Genomic DNA, 18,791 nt, shown 5'->3' with positions numbered 1-18,791 from the left:
GGAGCAAGGCTGACACTTCACAAAAATTTTAAACTGGTAACAGTACCTGGTGCCTTTACTAAGCTTGGGAACCAGAGATGAGGTAGCAGTTCAGGTAGGAAGTGGTTGCCAATACAGGTGGCAACACTTCTTTTTTCTTCAGAAGAAACGAAACTGCATTGTGAAAACTGGCAGGTTTGTGTTAGTGTGTCAGGAAGCATAAGTGTCATGAGAGTGACTTCTGTTACGACTCGTTCTCTTATGATTATTTGGAATATGTATTTTAAATAATTCGGCCACCTATTTGGAAATAAAAGCAATCTGTCAACTCGATCAGGAAGTGCTTTTCAACAGCCTCAAGCCTCTGAATTGCTTACACCTGTATTTAGCTTCTACATGTTTTATTTCAGTAATCATTCTGCAAGTTTCCCTTTGTAATTGTCCTAGTTTCAGCTGGGATAGTGTTAATTTTCTGCCAAGTAGAAGCATTCCTAACAGTAGTGCAGTGCTGTGTTTTTGGTTTAGTCTAAGAGCAATGCTGATAACACACCTATGTTTTAGTTGTTGCTAAGTAGTGCTTACCTTGATCAAGGACTTCTCAGTCTCGTGCTCTGCCAGAGAAGAGGGGCACAAGAAACTGGGAGGAATCAGAGACAGGACACCTGACCCAAACTAGCCAGAGGGGTATTCCATACCACAGAACATCATGCCCAGTGTATAAACTGGGGAGAATCACCTGGAAGGTCCAGATTGCTGCTTAGGTGGGGCTGGGTGTCAGCTGGCGGGTGGTGATCAATTACATTGTGCATCACTTGCGTTTATTAGTTTGTTATTTCCTATCCCCTTTTACATTTTCTCCCCTTTTAATTTCCCTTATCATTAGTAGTAGTAGTATTATACTGTACTTATTAAACTGTTCATCTCCCTTTTTTAAATTTTATTTTCACTGGGCCTAATTTTCATTCTGTTGCTTACCTACTTACCCAGATTATTTCTGTTTCCATGAGTGCTCATTTTTTCAGTCTTCAAAACAGTTTTTGAGTTTTCCAAGGGTGTTATTACACAATTCAACTTTTTGAATATATAATCAACCCTATAAAACTAAAAATACAAACCATTGTTTCTTTTTTTTTTTTTCATCTCACAATATTGGTACCTTTGGATATTATTACATTTTTTAATCTAATTCTTCTGTATCCATGAAGGAAAACATAATTATCTAGTTACGTGATAGACCTGACCTGATTTCACTCATCTCAGTATTAATGTATCACAAAGTCAGATGCTGCAAAGTTATAAGCTGTGGGATACTTGCAGAAAAGCAAGCTGAGATTGAGAACACAGCTGGAATGTGTGCATAGGGGGGAATCCATTGATGAATACCTTACATAAACAAGGTAAAACTTGTATATTCAAGTATACTTACTTTCTCCTTAAAATTCTTTGGTTTGTTTTTTTGGCTGTTGTTTGGTTTTTTTTTTGTGTGTGTTTTTTTTTAAATGATCCATTTTTTTCCCTCCCCTTGTCAAAATAAGAAAAGTGCAAAAACTGCAACAGGTTGATTGTGGTTTTAAAAGTAAATTATCTTGTTTTACCAATTTTGCTTTTAATGATTGGTATTAAATAGTGGCTAATTGGATGTCATAAAGTGATTTAAATTCTTGAGAACAAGAGAACAGGCTGGTCAGAAAAGCAGAGTTTGAATCAGTGACTAGGACAAAATCAAAAGGTTATGTGGTTAAATGGAACATTGACCTGTAAGTCAGCCTATAAACACATTGTTAAAATATGGAACATGTCAAAGATTTGAACTCTAACAAGAAATTTAAATTAACTGAGGAGTCAACTGGATAAATTGTTGAGGAAGGGATTAATTGGAGGGCAGAATGAGACTTTGGGTTTATGAGAGGTCTTGTATGGATTGGTTTGATTTTTTTGATCTAGATGAAAACAAATGAAGTGAAACAAAACAATCTGAAGGATAAAAGGGTTAAGGCTCACTGTTCAGTATATTACATGGTTTCATGCCTTATGTATTCTTACGCTGTGGCCCTAATCAATCTCAGTTTTACTGACAGAGTTGTAAGTGCCTCTAAAGCAAATCAGATACTGCTGGTAGAATGGAAATTATTCAACATGGCCAAGTAGTTTCTTTAAAAAAAAATATGTATCCCTGGGCTACAAATGCTCAAAATCAATGTTCAGTGCTCTGTTATGGATGGTGGACAATATTGTGAGGCATACAAAAAATATTCATGATGTTAACTTCCTTTGTCACTGAAATGTCACTGGATTGTCAAAATGAATAACTGAAAACCTATTTTAAGTTTAAAAATCTCTCTATGGATAAATGATATCTGGTATATTGGACAATGAAATTCTTATGTGTATTACTGCATTTAAAGAAGACTGCATGTAGAATAATTATGGGTTAAGAATTCTAATAAAAAAAAATTATTGAAATAAAAAAAAACATATTGCTCATCAGAGGCAAAATAAAAGCCTAGCTAAATTAGTGATATGCAAATATTTGCAGGTAAACAGCACATAAGCAGAGCTGTGCCCAACAGGCCGCTATATGGGATCTTCTCAATAAAACAATATTGAGAAAAATTTCTATACGAAGATGCTGTAGGCTAAAGTCCAGAGAAGTTGAGCTGGAGGTTAATGAACAGGCAATATATCTGCATAAGAAAATGGAAATGCCTCTTGATTAACTGCATGTGGAAATAAACATTTATCAATATATGTTTTCTCATTCATAGTCAGACTCTAGTAACCAGTATTTGCTTAAATGACTCTTTTATTAGTATGAATAAAGGTTTACCTAGAAAGATACTAGTACAAAAAACATGCATGGCTTTTTCTTTTTCTTTGCAATGAAGGAAAATCAGATTTGGGTTTGTTTTGTTGTTTTGGCCTTATTTTTTTTTTTTCTGTTAGGCTGCATGGTGTGTAATAGCTCAGATGCATAGCAATTAGGGAGAATAACCAAAGTATTTGGAAATATCTGTGAATCCTTTTATTCCAGAGCTCACCTTGCTACTACCAGCTAAATGTCCATATTAACATTTTGTCAGGGTTCCTGTATTACAACTCAAACTGGAGTAGCAGATGTATTCAGAATGTGTATTCATATTTATTACACTTCACAGGTTCATTCCTAGGAAACATTGCAAAAATACATGTTCTGGGAGACATTACAAGATGGTGTCTGATTTGGTATTTGTAGGTGTGTAACCACTGTTCACCCTTTATAGACAAGCTCTGTTCTTGTTGGCAGTATTATATACATTTCTGAATAAAAGAAACTGTATGATCAGTATAAGAGTTTGCAACATACTTTGATTGCTAGCTGAAGTCTGTTCCCAGACTCAATTTATACACTGAGGCCAAATCACCTAGAAATGTTTTACTTTGATTTGTGGAGGAGAATTACTTGAGTGCTGTTTCTTTCCAGCTCTGTTCCAGGAATTTTGTAAAAGGGTTACACCTGAAAAAAATACTGAAACCCTGACAATATTTCTTCCTGTACTGGGAATTTGACCTGCAAGATGTTGAACATCTGTTACTAGAGCTTATCTGGATTTATAGAGTTGGATGGTGAGTTAACATGAGAATACAGAAGCACAGTAAAATATAAAATATAGGGAAGATTAAGAAAAATGAAGCACAGTTAAATATAAAATATAGGGAAGATTAAGAAAAATAAGCAAAGCACTTATGTATTAGTTTTTCATTTACTGCACCTCTCTTGCTCTAGATCCCTTTGCCTAACATCAGTCAGATGAAAGTGAAATGACAAATATAAATTTTACTTATCAAGTAAGTGTACTAAGAGCTTCTTTTTCTTCCTACAGTGTCACTATAGTGTTCGCTTAAATTGAAGTGTCACTGCCCTACAGCACTGCTTTTAGAAACAGAACTGAAAGCTTGTAGCTTTCACATTTTTGCATTAATTGCATTAAAATGTTTGCCCCTCTGTAAGATTAAAAAAAAAAATGGTTATGGCTTATTTATTTTAAAGTGAAATGTTTGTTTTTAATATATTAACTTCCTGAAAGCACTCCTTTATACAATGGAGTTTTATTTAGAACACGAGAAACTATAAGCCATTGACATTCATGCACGGATAAAAAGCAACATGTTAAGAACGTGATTAAGGCATGGTGACCTCCCTCTGAACATTATTTTATCCTGTTGCAGCTGAACAGGAAATCATTCCTTCAATTCTAGTGTTTGAATCCCATGGCTTAAAGCTGAATCACAGAGTCATAAAATGGTTTTGGTTGAAAGGGACCATGAAATAGCAAGTCCAACCACTCTGCCATGGTCAGGAACACCTACTACATCAGACTGCTCAAAACCCATACAGTCTGACCTTGAATACTTGCAGGTATGGTGTAGCTACAGGTTCTCGGAGCAGTTTGTTCCAGTGACCCACTACCCTCACAGTAAAGAATGTATTCCTTATATGTAATCTAAATCTACTGTTCTGTTTATTTTTTTTTTCATTTAAAACTATTACCCTTCTCTCATACTGTTACAAGCCCCGGTAAAAAGTCTCTCTCCATCTTATAAGAACTCTTCAAGTCTTGAAGGGCTGCAATAAGATGTCCTCAGAGCCTTCTCTTCTGTAAGGTAAGGAAGTCTGTAATTCTCAAGTTTTTTTTTTCATAGTGAGCTTAAGAAGTTTATATGGTTGTATTTACAAGCTTTTCAAATGAAGCTGCAGAGACTTTTAGGTAAATTTTCATTTTTGATTGAGCAGATCGTTTAACTTTCAATTTTAAGATACTTATATCTTCATTTCTAGATAAATACAATCACCAATAGCTCAATTATCTTTTAAAGATGTTTATATCTTTTATAAACATGATGATAGCTCTGGATACTTATTCAAGAAAATGCCAAGGATCTTGGAGTTGATATTTAGATGGAAATTGGGAAACTGAGCTCAGAAGAGTAATGCATAAAATGCCTAGGTGTTTGAGACACATTCACTGCTTAATATTTTAAGCAATGATTTTCCTTGGTACATAAACCTGTGCTACCTGTTGCAACAAATGTCACTCCTGGCTCAGAATGCTGGAAAGATCAGAAAACTCAGTAGAAATAGCAGTGGGTGACCTGACTTGTGTCTGCAATCAGACTTTGCACTGGCACTAGACTAAGATATTAGAAGTAAAATCACAACCCTTTTCTTTAGCTTACTGTTCATACAGGAACACAAATTTCATGGGGTCAGAATATTTTGCAGGAAGAAAACAAAGACCAAGTTTGCAGTTTTTTCTGCAAAAGACTCTGCTCCAGAACAGGGACCTAGTGTTTTGCTTTGCAAATCATTTCAGATTTACATGTAGTAAATATTTGATGTAAAATTCTGTAAAATTAATCAAAGTTCTTCTCTCATGCTTTCTTCCTTGCCTTAGTCATGACAAGAGTGTCAGGCTCTGTACCTGAGTTTTATACAAATCAGAAACAAAACCCTAAGAGCCAAACTTCTGCACAAGACATCCAGAATTTTTATTTACTGCTGTGTGTTTTGCTCATTCAGCATCCTAGCTGTATAGCTGATCCCAACCTAGGGTCATGCCTTCTCACCATTCTTTGTAGGAATAGTAGTTCTGAGCATCAATACTGAGTATATACATTTAGCTTCCTACAGGATTCTTGTTAATCAGTGCCCTGCAAGTGGTCATAAAGTCATTTTAAGGCTTGCTTAAAATTAGGTAGAAGATAGCCCAACCTGGACAGATTTCCATGAGGTCAAATGCATCTGTAGGCTCATAGTCTACTTAATTTTCTGACCCCAAGTCTACTAATTAAATCATAGGCTTGCAAACAATAGCTTTTGCAAAAAATTTGTTTATTTTAGAAGGGATCTGAGCATATTATGCCATATGCAAATATGGAACAGGTTGACCAAAGAAGTGGTAAATAGTCCCTCCCTGGCAGTGTTCAAGGTTAGGCTGGACAGAGCCTTGGGTGACACGGTCTAGTGAGAGGTGGGCCTGGAATTAGATAATATGAAGGTTCTTCCCAACTTGAACCATTCTACATTCTATGATTCTATGATAGACTAATGGCACCTCATACTACAGGATAAATGACTTAAGGCTAAAGGCAGTGTGACTCTAAAAAAGGGATCTAGGCACTGCATGCACACCACTTCATGACACATTTTGGAACACTGGTAACAAAACAGTCACTGGTAGCAAAATAAAGTTTTGACAAAAATGAAACTGGACTAGTTAAAAATCAATAAGTAGATGCCCACTCTGTCCCTTCCTTGACTTTTTCCAAAACACGGTCTATCCTGCTGGTTAGCTTATGAAAGAGGGAGGTTATTAACCTCAGATGAGTGGTAGGCTTCAGCAGATGCTGGAATGATGTATACCAGTTCTGTTAAATTGTTTGCCTAGTGGATTTACCAAGAAGTTTAAAGACGCGTAGAAGTCAGCATGGATTCCATTCTGACTGTGCCATGACAGATATTTTTTGTTACCTGCATCTTTCAAATGGAGCCCATTAAGGACCAAAACTTTTAAAGGATTTTTCATAATTCTTCTAAATTCTGTGATGCTATGAATTGCTCTGATTTGTGGACAGTCTATTTGGATGCCCTGATCAGTATACCTGCAGCTTCCAGTTCTCTTATATGAGAAAGAAGGTTTTGTCTTACAAAGCAAAGCAATTTGTTTTCTAAAATATTCTTTGCTTTCTCAAATAAGAAATTGATTTCATATTGGCCTAGCACTGTACATGATGCAGTGTTGATGGACAAATGTAAGGACAGCTATCAGCATGTGTTATTCCACACTTTTGAAACCTGTAAATGCAAAGAAAAAAAAATAAATAGCCTCATATTCTGCTGGTATCCTATTGACCACTGACTGCTCTGCCAGAAAGCACAGTGATCTCACAGTCTATAAATAAAAAAAAAAAACAAGGTCCAGCATTTGTGCTTCTCATAGGACAGGGTAGCTTCTTAATAGCTCCCATAGTGTCCCCTCATAATGTGTGACTCAGGGTGCCAACAAGTTTTGTTATCTTGATAGTGAAATGAGGTGATTGCTGACGATATCAAAAAGTATATCAACATGGCTAGCAATACTTTGGTAAATTATGGTGCTAGCTGCTGTCTGAATTCAAAATCAGTTTTTAAATGGGAATATTCTCCTGCAGTTGTCATAGTTTTATGGCATCAAGTTTTGGACGGATTGCAATGTAAATGCCTTATTCATTTCCACCTATGCTGTTGCCAGCAAATACCTAGTGTCAAGTGGCAAAATATGATAACGAGTACCAAAGGTGTGCAGGTCTGTAAAAGCTCTGACATTGACTCTCTAATTATCATGTGTCAGATGAGATAGCAAAGTCTCATAGTTCATATGCCAAAGGGGAGCATCCCATTTTTTTGGTAGAAAGAAGAAGGTGCAGAGCTGGGTGACTGAAACATCAGGAAGATAATCTCAAGGCAAACCATAAAGCATGTAAAGTAAACGTATCTCAAAGACAAACTTTGACAGCAGCAACTTCTGTAATTCTAATGACCTTGTGGGAAATACATATTGCTGCTCATATGCAAAGCTGAAAAACCTTCAGTGTGGAGCAGGAGAAGAAAAGAAGAAGACAACAGAAAAATAAGATCAGAAAGCACACAATTCATAGATGCTTTCAGTTTGTCCTAGGTTTTACCTGGGACACAGGCACAGGGTGCTATGCCCTCCAAGTGGACTCACTCCCATCATTCAAAAGTGAACTTTGGAAGATTGGTGCAGATTTTCATATGTTGATGACAAGGGAAAGTTTGCTTTCTGTTTAATAGTATGAAATGGGATGTCCACTGCACATCCCTCTGGGACCATTCTTGACTGCTCCAGAAAGTTTATTGTATGTTGGTTGTTTATTGTCTACTTGCTTTGAATATGACTGTGTGAAAAACCAGATTTATTCCTAAAGCAGAATTCATATTATTGAATTTGAGCAAGTGGATACTAGTATTTAAGAGAATTTAACAGAGCATTGTGTTATTCTGGAGCTTTTTACATTTGGATGCAGAACAAAAACAGAAATTTAAACTCTATGAACCATAATAAGACTAATTATAAAATGCATAACTGCAGCAGACTTTAATTAATTCAAGCAGCAGCATTGCTTTCCATAGTTAGGAAAGATGAATTCCTGTCTTTTCAAGCAATAGAAATGTTCAAGTGCCCTACAAAATAATTACAGTCTGAAGTGTTCCCCTAGGCATGAACTAAAGGGGGAAAAAATAAAAATCAAAAGATGTAAAGATTTAATCTTTTACTGGATTTTTATATCAATTTATAGGAAAGAAATTATAATTGTAGTTTAAATTTTACAGGCTATACTCTAGTTTCAGTGCAGTACCGCTGCAATTTTTAAAGTTATTCATGTTACAACAGAGAATAATTTGTTAGGCATAATCTGGTCTGAAGAAAATTATCTTATGACTTAAAGGGGTCATAGCAGTTTTCCCAGTGTCTACAAGAAACCTATAGTAGGACCTCAGTGATACTTGAAAAAGTTGGAGATATTAAATCTACACATCTGAAGGTTAAAGTAGGAGAATGAAACATGTTCAAGTTAAGTGATGATATTAATTCAATGAATTCACATGCAGTCTTCCTAATGCATTAATGTATAATTGCATAGACACTTATACTTACATATCCCATTAGCTATTTCTCTTATACCCAGAAGAACTTGTAGGAAATGGAACATATATTTTAAAGTAAAACATAGATATAATAAATATATTTCTTTTTTATTCTTTAGTGTCTGATCCAGCAGGCTAAAATTTCTATATCTCAGACTACACTCTTAAAAAAACAAGCTCCATTTTAGTTTAAACTTCCTTAAGTTTTGGTCAACATGTAGATGCCAAATTCTACTTCTGAAATCCAGGATTCAGCACCCAGATAATGCACTGGGCAATTCACAGGTGATCAGTGTCCAGTGCATTATTCACTTCACTCAGCCCTTTTTTTTTTGAACTGAGGGCTATTTATTAATAATTGAGAACTCCTCAGAAAGAGAAGAAAGAAATTCTGGTCTTTCCTCCTAATCCACAGTAATATCTTTGTTTAGATCAGAATTTCTATGATGTATCAATCTTTATTACTAAGAAAATACCAGTTTCTTTCAAAAATACTCTGTCTTGACGTGGATGCACTGAAAAAGGAATCTCTTACAAGTCAAAAAACAAAGCCAGGAAAAGGTTAGGATGTGTCAGTAATACCCAATTTTAAGTTTTTTAAGACCTTGATAGGCTTCTCATGCACACACAGTATGGATCCACTGCACACCTTTGCAGCTAATAGGACCTTTCTTACTGTTTTAATATGTATTGGTCAGTTCAGCTTGTCTGGTCTTTCACTTATTTCCATGAGTATGCAGCTTAAAGCAATATTCTCAGGAGCATGTTTGGTGGCTGGTATTGTTTTGTTTTGTTTTGTTTTGTTTGTTCCATTTTTAGTGCCCTGATTTGTTAGTGTGCTTGTTGTATCACAGTATGCTAGAGATTGGAAGGGACCTCAAAAGATCCAATCCCCCTGCCGGAGCAGGAACACCTAGATAATGTTACACAGGAATGTGTCCAGGCGGGTTTTGAATGTCTCAAGAGAAGGAGACTCCCTGGGCAGCCTGTTCCAGTGTTCCGTCACCCTCACTGAGAAGAAGTTTCTTCTCAAGTTTAAGTGGAACCTCTTGTGTTCCAGTTTGTACCCATTACCCCTTGTCCTATCATTGTTTGCCACTGAGTAGAGCCTGGCTCCATCCTCGTGACACTCCCCCTTTATATATTTATAGACACTAATAAGGTCACCCCTCAGTCTCCTCTTCTCCAAACTATAAAGACCCAGCTCCCTCAGTCTTTCCTCATAAGGGAGATGCTCCACTCCCTTAATCATCTTCATTGCCCTGCGCTGGACACTCTCCAGCAGGTCCCTGTCCTTGAACTGAGGGGCCCAGAACTGGACACAATATTCCAGATGGGGTCTCAATTCTTCCCCTGGGTGAAGCCATGTTGACTGCCCCTCATAACCCTCTTATCCTTGATATGCCTTAAGATGTCACCAAGGATAAGTTGTGTTTGAGTATGCATGAGTGTGTGTGTGTGTTTATTTCTGGACACATATACTTTCGTTAGAAATGATGCCAATTGTACTTATATGGCAGATTTTGTATCTCCAAATATTAATAGTTACAGGTACTGGTGACCAAGGAGAATAATGGGGCTTTTTAATGTTTTAGAAGAGGACTGAAACTCCAGATATCTTGTTATTCTTTGTTTTATACATTGTGTATAATTCCCATTTACCAGTTGTGCATTTTTATTTCATTTATGTCAAACTAGTGTCAGCAAAGAAGAAATATATGTGCATAAAACACATTAGTGTATTATGTATATAAAAAATCAGTTAATGCAAATTCATCATACAAGGTCACTTCAGCCTCTTACTTCATTAGACAGAAAAAGATGATAAAATTACTTTCCATTCCATAGTTGTGGAAACTAAGAAATATGACAAAAATAATGAGAGTTCCTTCCTCCCTTGGATTCTTAAAATTTCTCACATTCCTTGCTGCAGCTCTCTTCTTACTCTTCCTAGGCTCCCAAGTAACACATTTCTGTATCTCTCATGATATCTCACTGTGTCTTCTAAAATATGTCCTTGCGTCAGTGCCTTTTGAAAGAACAAGTGCTTCCTTATACTAATATACTAATATCCTTATACTAATTTCACAGTGCCCAACATGACTGCTATCTGGATTTTCACAGCTGTTAGAGCAAACTGAACTTTCAAATTCACAGTATCATTCTGTGGTGGAATGACCCTGGCTGGACACCAGGTGCCCATCAAAGCCATGCTGTTACTGCCCTCCTCAACTGGACAAGGCAGAGAAAATAAAACAACAGGCTGGTGGGTCGCGATAAGGCCAGGGAGACATCACTCAGCAGTTACCATCAGGGACAAAACATACTCGACTCAGGTAAATTAATTTGTTGCAAGTCAAATCAGAGCAGTATAATAAGAAATACAACTAAATCTTAAGGAAACCTTCTCTCCCTCCCCCTTCCTTCTTTCTGGGCTTAACTTCACTCCCAGTTTTCTCTTTCGCCACCGTGGAACAAGATGACAGGGAATGGGGTAGTGGTCAGTTCACCACACGTTGTCTCTGCCACTCCTTTCTCCCCAGGGAAGGACTCCTCACACTCTTCCCCTGTTCCAGTGTGGGGTGCCTCCCACAGCAGACAGTCCTCCATGGACTTCTCCAATGTGAGTCCTTCCCACAGGCTGCAGTTCTTCACGAACTGCTTCAGTGTGGGTCCCTTCCATGGGTGCAGTCCTCCAGGAACAGACTGCTCCAAAGTGGGTCCCTTCCATGGTACAGCCCTTCAGCAACAGCCTGCTCCAGCATGGGTCCCTTCCATGGGTGCAGTCGCTCAAGAACAGACTGCTCCAGCGTGGATCCCTTCCCTGGGTGCAGCCCTTCAGGAGCAGACTGCTCCAGTGTGTGCTGCAGGTGGAGATCTGCTCCACCATGGACCTCCATGTGCTGCAGGGGCACAGCTGCCTCACCATGGGCTGCACCACTGGCTGCAGGGGAATCTCTGCTCTGGAGCACCTCCTGCCCTCCTTCTGCACTGACCTGGGTGTCTGCAGGGCTGGGTCTCTCACAAATTCTCAGTCCTCTCTTCTGGCTGCTCTGCAGCTTTTTTTTCTCCCTTCTTAAATATAATAGAGGCACTACAAATGTCACCAAAGGGCTCAGATTGTCACAGTAATGGGTCCGTCTTGGAGCCTGCTGCACTGGTTCTGTTGGACACAGGAAAAGCTTCCAGCAGCTTCTCACGGAAGCCACTCCTGTAGCCCCGCTGCTGCCAAAACTTTGCCTGCATACCCAGTGCATATTCTTATTTTTGGAACAAAGGAAGTTGAGGATAAGTAGGCTAACCAGCCTGCACCTCTGCGCAGGGCACATAAAGCCATTTGTATGTTTTGAGTGAAATTTTGCTTGTTTTACAGGTAGTGATGCCACACAGGGTTTTTTCATTCTGTTCTTTGTAGACAGAAATAGCCTTTAAAGCTTCAGAAGTTAGCTCTGACATAGCAGATAGCACATTTTGTTGCTTTTTGCTTATTTTCAAAAGTAGACCTTCCTTAATCCATCAACACACTAAACTTTTTTTTTTTCTTTTTTTAATTTGGGGGGGATGGGCATGACAGCTTTTTAATCTGACAGTAACATTCAGCAGATGGATTAGAAGGCTTATCTTGCTAAAACCAGCAACATCAGGAATCGATATGCGAGTGACTTCCTCGAGTAATATCTCAAGGCAGAACACAGTTTTCATAAGTTTACAGAAATTATCTTAACTTTTGCAGATGTATCTGTGAAGTGAGATGGAGTAATGTGATTCTGTCAGTACAGTTCAGGCTCACATAAGGTCACAATGGATGAACATTTGAGCCCAGACATATCTGCAAATAGCCTTTTGCTGCTTTTTCAAACTGAGGAGCTGATGCAGCTTACAGACTTTGAGAGCCATAATTAAATTTCAGTTTGACAAACTGGCTGTTACATTTTTTTCTTTTCTTTAATTCTATATTAGGCACAATGAACTAACTGGAAATAATATCTGCAGCCATCAGGGCGTTCTACATGGAACAGATACATTTACATTTTCATGAGTAAATAGCATTTATTCTGCACCAAATTTCCATAAAGATCCTAAAATGCTGTTTGCAGAATACCTTAGCCCCTTTTCATGTAAGGAGCCCAGTTTCTCAAAGCGCTTAACACAGCAAGCATGCCTGTGCTGGGAAGCTGAACCACAAAAGCTCAGTGAGCAGTCAGCAAATATTCTTTGGTCAGCTGAGCCTGACCTCCATCTGTTGTAATCTAGTGTAGTTCCACTGATATCGAGGGAACTGTAACAATTTATACAGGGTGAGATACAATCCATAATATTTATTAAGTCTTTCTTCTGATGTAGAAATCACTAGGTACCCAACAGAGGTAAAGCAATGTAGCTTCATTCAAATCTGTGGAGCCATGCTGATTTAAAGAAGCAAGAGACCTGAAGCTCAAGCTTTTCACAAATGAATGCTCTCTTTTTGCTGATATATTCTTCATATACTTATGAAGTCCTTATGTTCCAAATTAGTTTTTCTCTCTTTGCTTTATGTTTTTCTTCAGTAGCACTTCCAAAGTGTGAGCTTCCCCACCCTGACTGACACCACTAGAACACCACTAAGGTCACTGACTGGCAGTTTCTACCATTGCTTCCTGTGAACACTTTCCCATCATTGCCAGAGGGCTGTTATCAGCAGTGCCTGGCTCCTCAGTCCCTGGGAATGACTGTACTGTAAATACCAACCCAGGTTTATCATGAACTGCCAAGTAAGACCTTTTGCCAGGTGACACTTTTTGCCAGGTGTAGCACAGAACTCAGTCAATAGAGTACCTGGCAAAAAAAATCTTTGAAGCTATACTAGAATTTGCATACTACAGCACCCAACACTGAAACAGTAAGGATGTGTTAATCACTGCAGACTGACTAAGTCAGTGTTAGTTAGCCTGTAAGGTTATATTCAAGAAAAGATTCAGCATAGGTTTATTTGTGAAGGGCTCAACTTTATGGGGCTGCTTATAGGTATCTCTGGGAATGAATCTGTGGTGCCTAGAAGAGAGGCTCCCAGCAGGTTCTGGGTGAGAAAGGCAGCACACGAGAAAAGCTGAAATGAAGCTACTGAGCCCTTTCAGGCTGCGTCGATAGTGGTACGGACACAGATGAAGAGTTAGCCATCTTGGAGCTGGAAGGAGAGGAGACTGGGATGAGACAGCTGGATCCAGAGACATTTGAAACAGTCTCAGTCTTTTTATTTTTTTGAACCTGGTTGATAAAGATGGCAACATTCCATGTGAGCCCTCAGTTCTGATTTTTCATTTGATGTTGCTCCTGCTCTGCATCTGTGTCAGAAGAAAACTCACATTCTCCTTTGTAACACATTACCCACATTCTGAAATTGCTAAAGGAGACGCTTCACTGAAATTAATATTTATCCTGCTTCTAAGTCTCCAAACACATTGCACTTAAGAGTCTGCAAATGTATAGAAAATTTAACTGAAAGGGTATGTGCCATGGCTTGTACAGTACTCTGCACTGGTTAAGGAGAAAAATAATTGTTACAGCTAAACCCAGGACAAGATCATCAAACAATTTTTGTTTGCATCTGTCATTTGTGTATGGTTGAATGTGAACAAGCTCAAAGGTAATTAACTATTAAAGGTGCAGAAGAAACAATGTAATTATTTTTATATATTTTGTGTATATGAACAATCTATTCTTTATGAACAGAAAATGAAAATTATATAGTGCCATAACAAACACCTTAAACACACGCAGCTGTCACAGCAGCATATAACTTAAGGTCTTACTGGCCTTGACAGCCTTACAAGGTGTTCAGAATTTAGTTGATTTTTCTCATCTTGGCATATGAAGCTTAAGAATGCGCTTCTGGCTTCAGCTCCATGAGTACTTACAGCACAAACACGACGTATAAACAGCAACTTTATATGTATCAGAAATAGAAATATCAGGAATGTCAACAAAAGCAGACCATTCTGGAACACCTTTCTCCTAAGAGCTGCTGAATATTTCATAGTTTGATCCTGACTCTGCTTTTATTAAATCCTATGCAAAGCTCTCAGCAGACATTATGCAGTAGCTTCACCTTCCTTAAAGGTGAAGAGTGAGGAAATTCTTAAAGCCTTGCTTACTGTAAGGCTTACTGAAATGTTTGTTTGCAGTTACACGAGGTATCTGGAAGTTCTTTCTATATTAGGTATTTATTTCACACATCTGCAGGTAGCAGCTGTATCTCATAAGCTTTAATCCTCATATATCTAATGCCTTGACTACTGGAATATTCAGCAGTACCATTTGTCATAATTGCTGCATGAAGTGTGGTAGGCATGCCCCCCTCAGTAGAAGGCAGGTTAAAGCAGTAAACTGTTTATACTTATAGCTCTTCAATGAGGGTAATCTCTTGGAATATGGATAAATTTTTTTCTACATATATTTCAACAGTATTTCATGTGGAAATGCCATAACCTCACTTTGCTGTCATAAACTTAAGGATCAGAGATGCTTATGGGTCAGACAGAAGTGACACAGAATTCTGAAAGTCCTAACAGCAAGTTGTCTTGGTAAAATCTAGAATAACAATAGGACATATAAGTGTGCAATTTAGATGCCTAAATCTAAGAAGACAACATAGGCACGGAAACTGGGCTGGAATGGCTAAGCTGGAAACAATGTACTGAACTAGAAGGAGAAACTATTAAGTGGCTTGAAAATTGTACACAGGCTCGAAAGTGCTTGAAAGATCCAATCATCTACCTGATAGCTGTAAATGAACAATGTATTTTGAGGTCCTAATACTGTTCGACATCATCATTGCTGACCAGATTGATTACAGAATGCAACATCAGCAAATTTGTAGGTGGTTCTAAAAAGTCTTTGACATAAAATATAGCTCCAATCTAGAGATGCCTTTGTACCTGTGCCAGGAAAGTCAATAGGGAGAAATGCAGAACTCAGCACCTGGAGCAGGTTTGGTTTGGTTTTATTTGTTTTGTTTTATTTTTTAATTTAATAAAACATGTTTTGTTTTGTTTAGCAGTATAGTAGTGAATGATCTGAATACAAATTCATGATCCATGTTCCTTCCAGAATATGTCCAGTTTATATCCATGGTGTCTGGGCCTCAATAAGATCCCAGCAGTGCTGATTTTATTAGCCTTGAAGTGCAATAATTCAGTAAGCAAGAACTCTTTTGATGTCATCAAGCCACGGTACACTTACCTGACGTCTGTGACATGGAAAATAGCCTCAAAAAGGACTGATTTATACACTGCCGTTTTGCTAAAAATTCTGAAGTGCCCAAAACTGCCTCTGAGTGAATATTAGCATTGGGAGTTTTATCATAACATCAAGGATCAGTGCTAAAAAAGCCCAGTTGCTCAGTACTTTTTTCCTCAGCACATTTGCATTTTTCCAGTTTTGTGCAATCTTTGCTAAAGTTAGAACCAACTATTGTGCTATATGATGTTAAATTTGTATTATGAATTATTTTCAGCAATCTCACTGAAGAAACTGGTCATGTGGCTATGCGCGTACTGCCAATTGTTTCCCATGATATATATTTTTAAAGACTCATATTAGCAATACAAAGCTTCAGGTGAACACAATAATATTCTCATTCCTACTTACTCTTGTTTTATTCTACCATAATTCTTGGAATGTTAATTCTTAATTTTTATATGTTATGCTAATGAATCTGTCAGATATGCTCATATATTCACACACTTTTTGCAACATTTTGACTTTTTGTTTCTTAGAATGTTTCTAAAATGTGAAAAATTCAAACACACTTGTGAACTGATATACATATGCACATATATTTATTACAATGTATGTTGTTAGAACACATTAGAAGTACAATAAGCAACAGCTGGAATCTTACACACTTCAAAATACAACAACAGTTTTCAGTCTTTTTTTTGATAACTGCTGCTATAATGTAATACAGTAGCAGGAAAATAAATTACACACACAAAAAAATCCATTTCCATGCTAATGGAGCATGTTGCATACAGCTGATAGCATGCTTTCCGTAAGCAAATAGATATTGTTTAAGAAACTCACTTTCTAGAATAAAGGTGTACATTACAATTACTGTCTGAAAGATTCTAGTCAGGTAAAAACATCTATTCCTTCTTAATGAAAGCATTTATTTTTTAAGTAGAAAATGCTGATAAGATCAATGACTAAGTGAAAAACTGTAAAGACTAGGATTTTTCATTTCAAAGCCCTTTAACTGTTTTCACAATAATGGTTTAAAAATGATTATTAGAAGATCAGGAAATTCTGTGGATGTCTGAAACTGACAACAGTTTCTGCCAGTTTTGCAGTCTTTAAAAATGAAATTGCTCCTGAAAAGCCTTTAACTGGAAAAACACTGTGGAGAATTTCAGCTGAGAACTGTCATAATCAAAGTTGAACGAAGAAATGCTCTGTGTGCATGTGTGGGCGCATGTGTGTGTGACTGAGAAAGAGAAAGAAATTGTGGATATGCAGTAGCAGTACTTTGCTAACATTTTTTCCCATTGCATGAAAAGATTTATAGACTTCAAAAATGGACTTGTAAATGGCACAGTCACAGCTGCCTGTTGTTAAGTACTGATCTCCAGTAGTTCTACTCTGTCAGTCCTCCTGCACTATGATGTACAGTCTATAATAATTTCTTAATACCAGAAGAGTGAGAACAGTGATATCGTTAAAAGCAGAAGTGGAAGAGGGCTGGGAAATGCAACAGCAGAGTGATTCTCCCACAAGCAAGCTTGTAATTTGCTTTGCTGGAGGTGGTGATCGCCACCACTTTATTTGCAGTCATTTAGGGAGGTAAATGTGTGCTCTAATAAATGTTTACAGAGAGAAAAGCAGTAAAAAACTTCAGTGAGAATATTTGTATTAGAAGTGCTTACAATATTTTAAAAAGCTTTATTTCATCTTTCACACACAGTACTATCAGCTTCATGTATTTGTAAAGCATGCTTTCTTCTTTGTAATTAGAATGCAGTGAAATGCAGAAGATCCAACGCAACTCACAGCTCTGATTTGTAGCAATGCTTAGACTTCAGCTTTTCCAACTAACTAGTAAGTCTTGTGTAGATATTCCATATTCACATAGATTTTGCTGTTGAATTTCTGCTTCATATGTGAATATCAAATTTCTATTGGAGCAGGTTGGAAGCCTTTCTCTTTCAGCTGAATCCCTCAGTGCTGTTTATGTTGTATATGAATGAGTTTCCCTTCCCCCATAACATATTTTGTGGAGTTACCAGATCAGACTCTAGAGACTTAAAAGAGGAAGTGAGAAACACCAAGCCCATGGATGGACATTTCAATAAGCTAGATGTCTATCTGGTTAATGACACAGCAAAGGTAATGGTCTCAACTTACGTGAAAAGAATGTTTTTCTGAGCCCCTGAATATTGGTCTTAGACACAAGAAGACGTGCTTAGGCCTGTGAGATTTCTATGTAAGTCTAACTTAATGTGAGTTAGGGAGCAACTGCCCATGTTGGTTTCCCTGAGTTCCAGTTCCCTTCCAATAGGTGAAACTGTGGTTTCCTTTTGTATTCACTGTGAGGCAGGATATGTATAGTCGTCTTTATGGATACTCCTGATAGTCAGGTGCAAGTCTGAATATCCCATGGAAGATAAATATACACATTGTGGTGTGTCCCTGGGAGATGTTCAGTCTTCCAGCATTTCTCACCTAGAAGTTGGTTAATACTGGTTAGATCTCCTTGTCTTGGCTGCAATAGCTACATCAGACCATTATGGGTATATCTATACTTAGCAGGGACATGGCTTTATGACACATTACAGTGACTGTATCCATGCCTAGCTTAAGGAGCTGTCTGTCCCTAAAAGCAATATTCCACTTTTATCTTGGTCAGTCACACAGTAGTTTGGCAACAAGTGACAGGAGAACAGAGGCATCAAGAAAGAGAATTTAACATGGATTTTTAGGATTTTCAGCTGCCAAATTTCAAACTGTGATCTTATGTGCTATTAGAAGATTCTCAAAACCAGGCTTGAGCTGCTTCTTTTTATTCTGACATAGCAATACCTGAAAAACTTAGAAAAAAAAACAACTGTCTTGGGTCTGTTTTGGGTCTGTGTTGGTCTATTTTAATCCAGCA

The sequence above is a fragment of the Pezoporus occidentalis genome, unplaced genomic scaffold (assembly GCF_034315485.1).
Source record: "Pezoporus occidentalis ecotype Australia unplaced genomic scaffold, CSIRO_AGI_Poc_V1 ctg14, whole genome shotgun sequence".
Classification (NCBI taxonomy): Eukaryota; Metazoa; Chordata; class Aves; order Psittaciformes; family Psittacidae; genus Pezoporus; species Pezoporus occidentalis.
Note: the sequence above shows the minus strand (reverse complement) of the source record.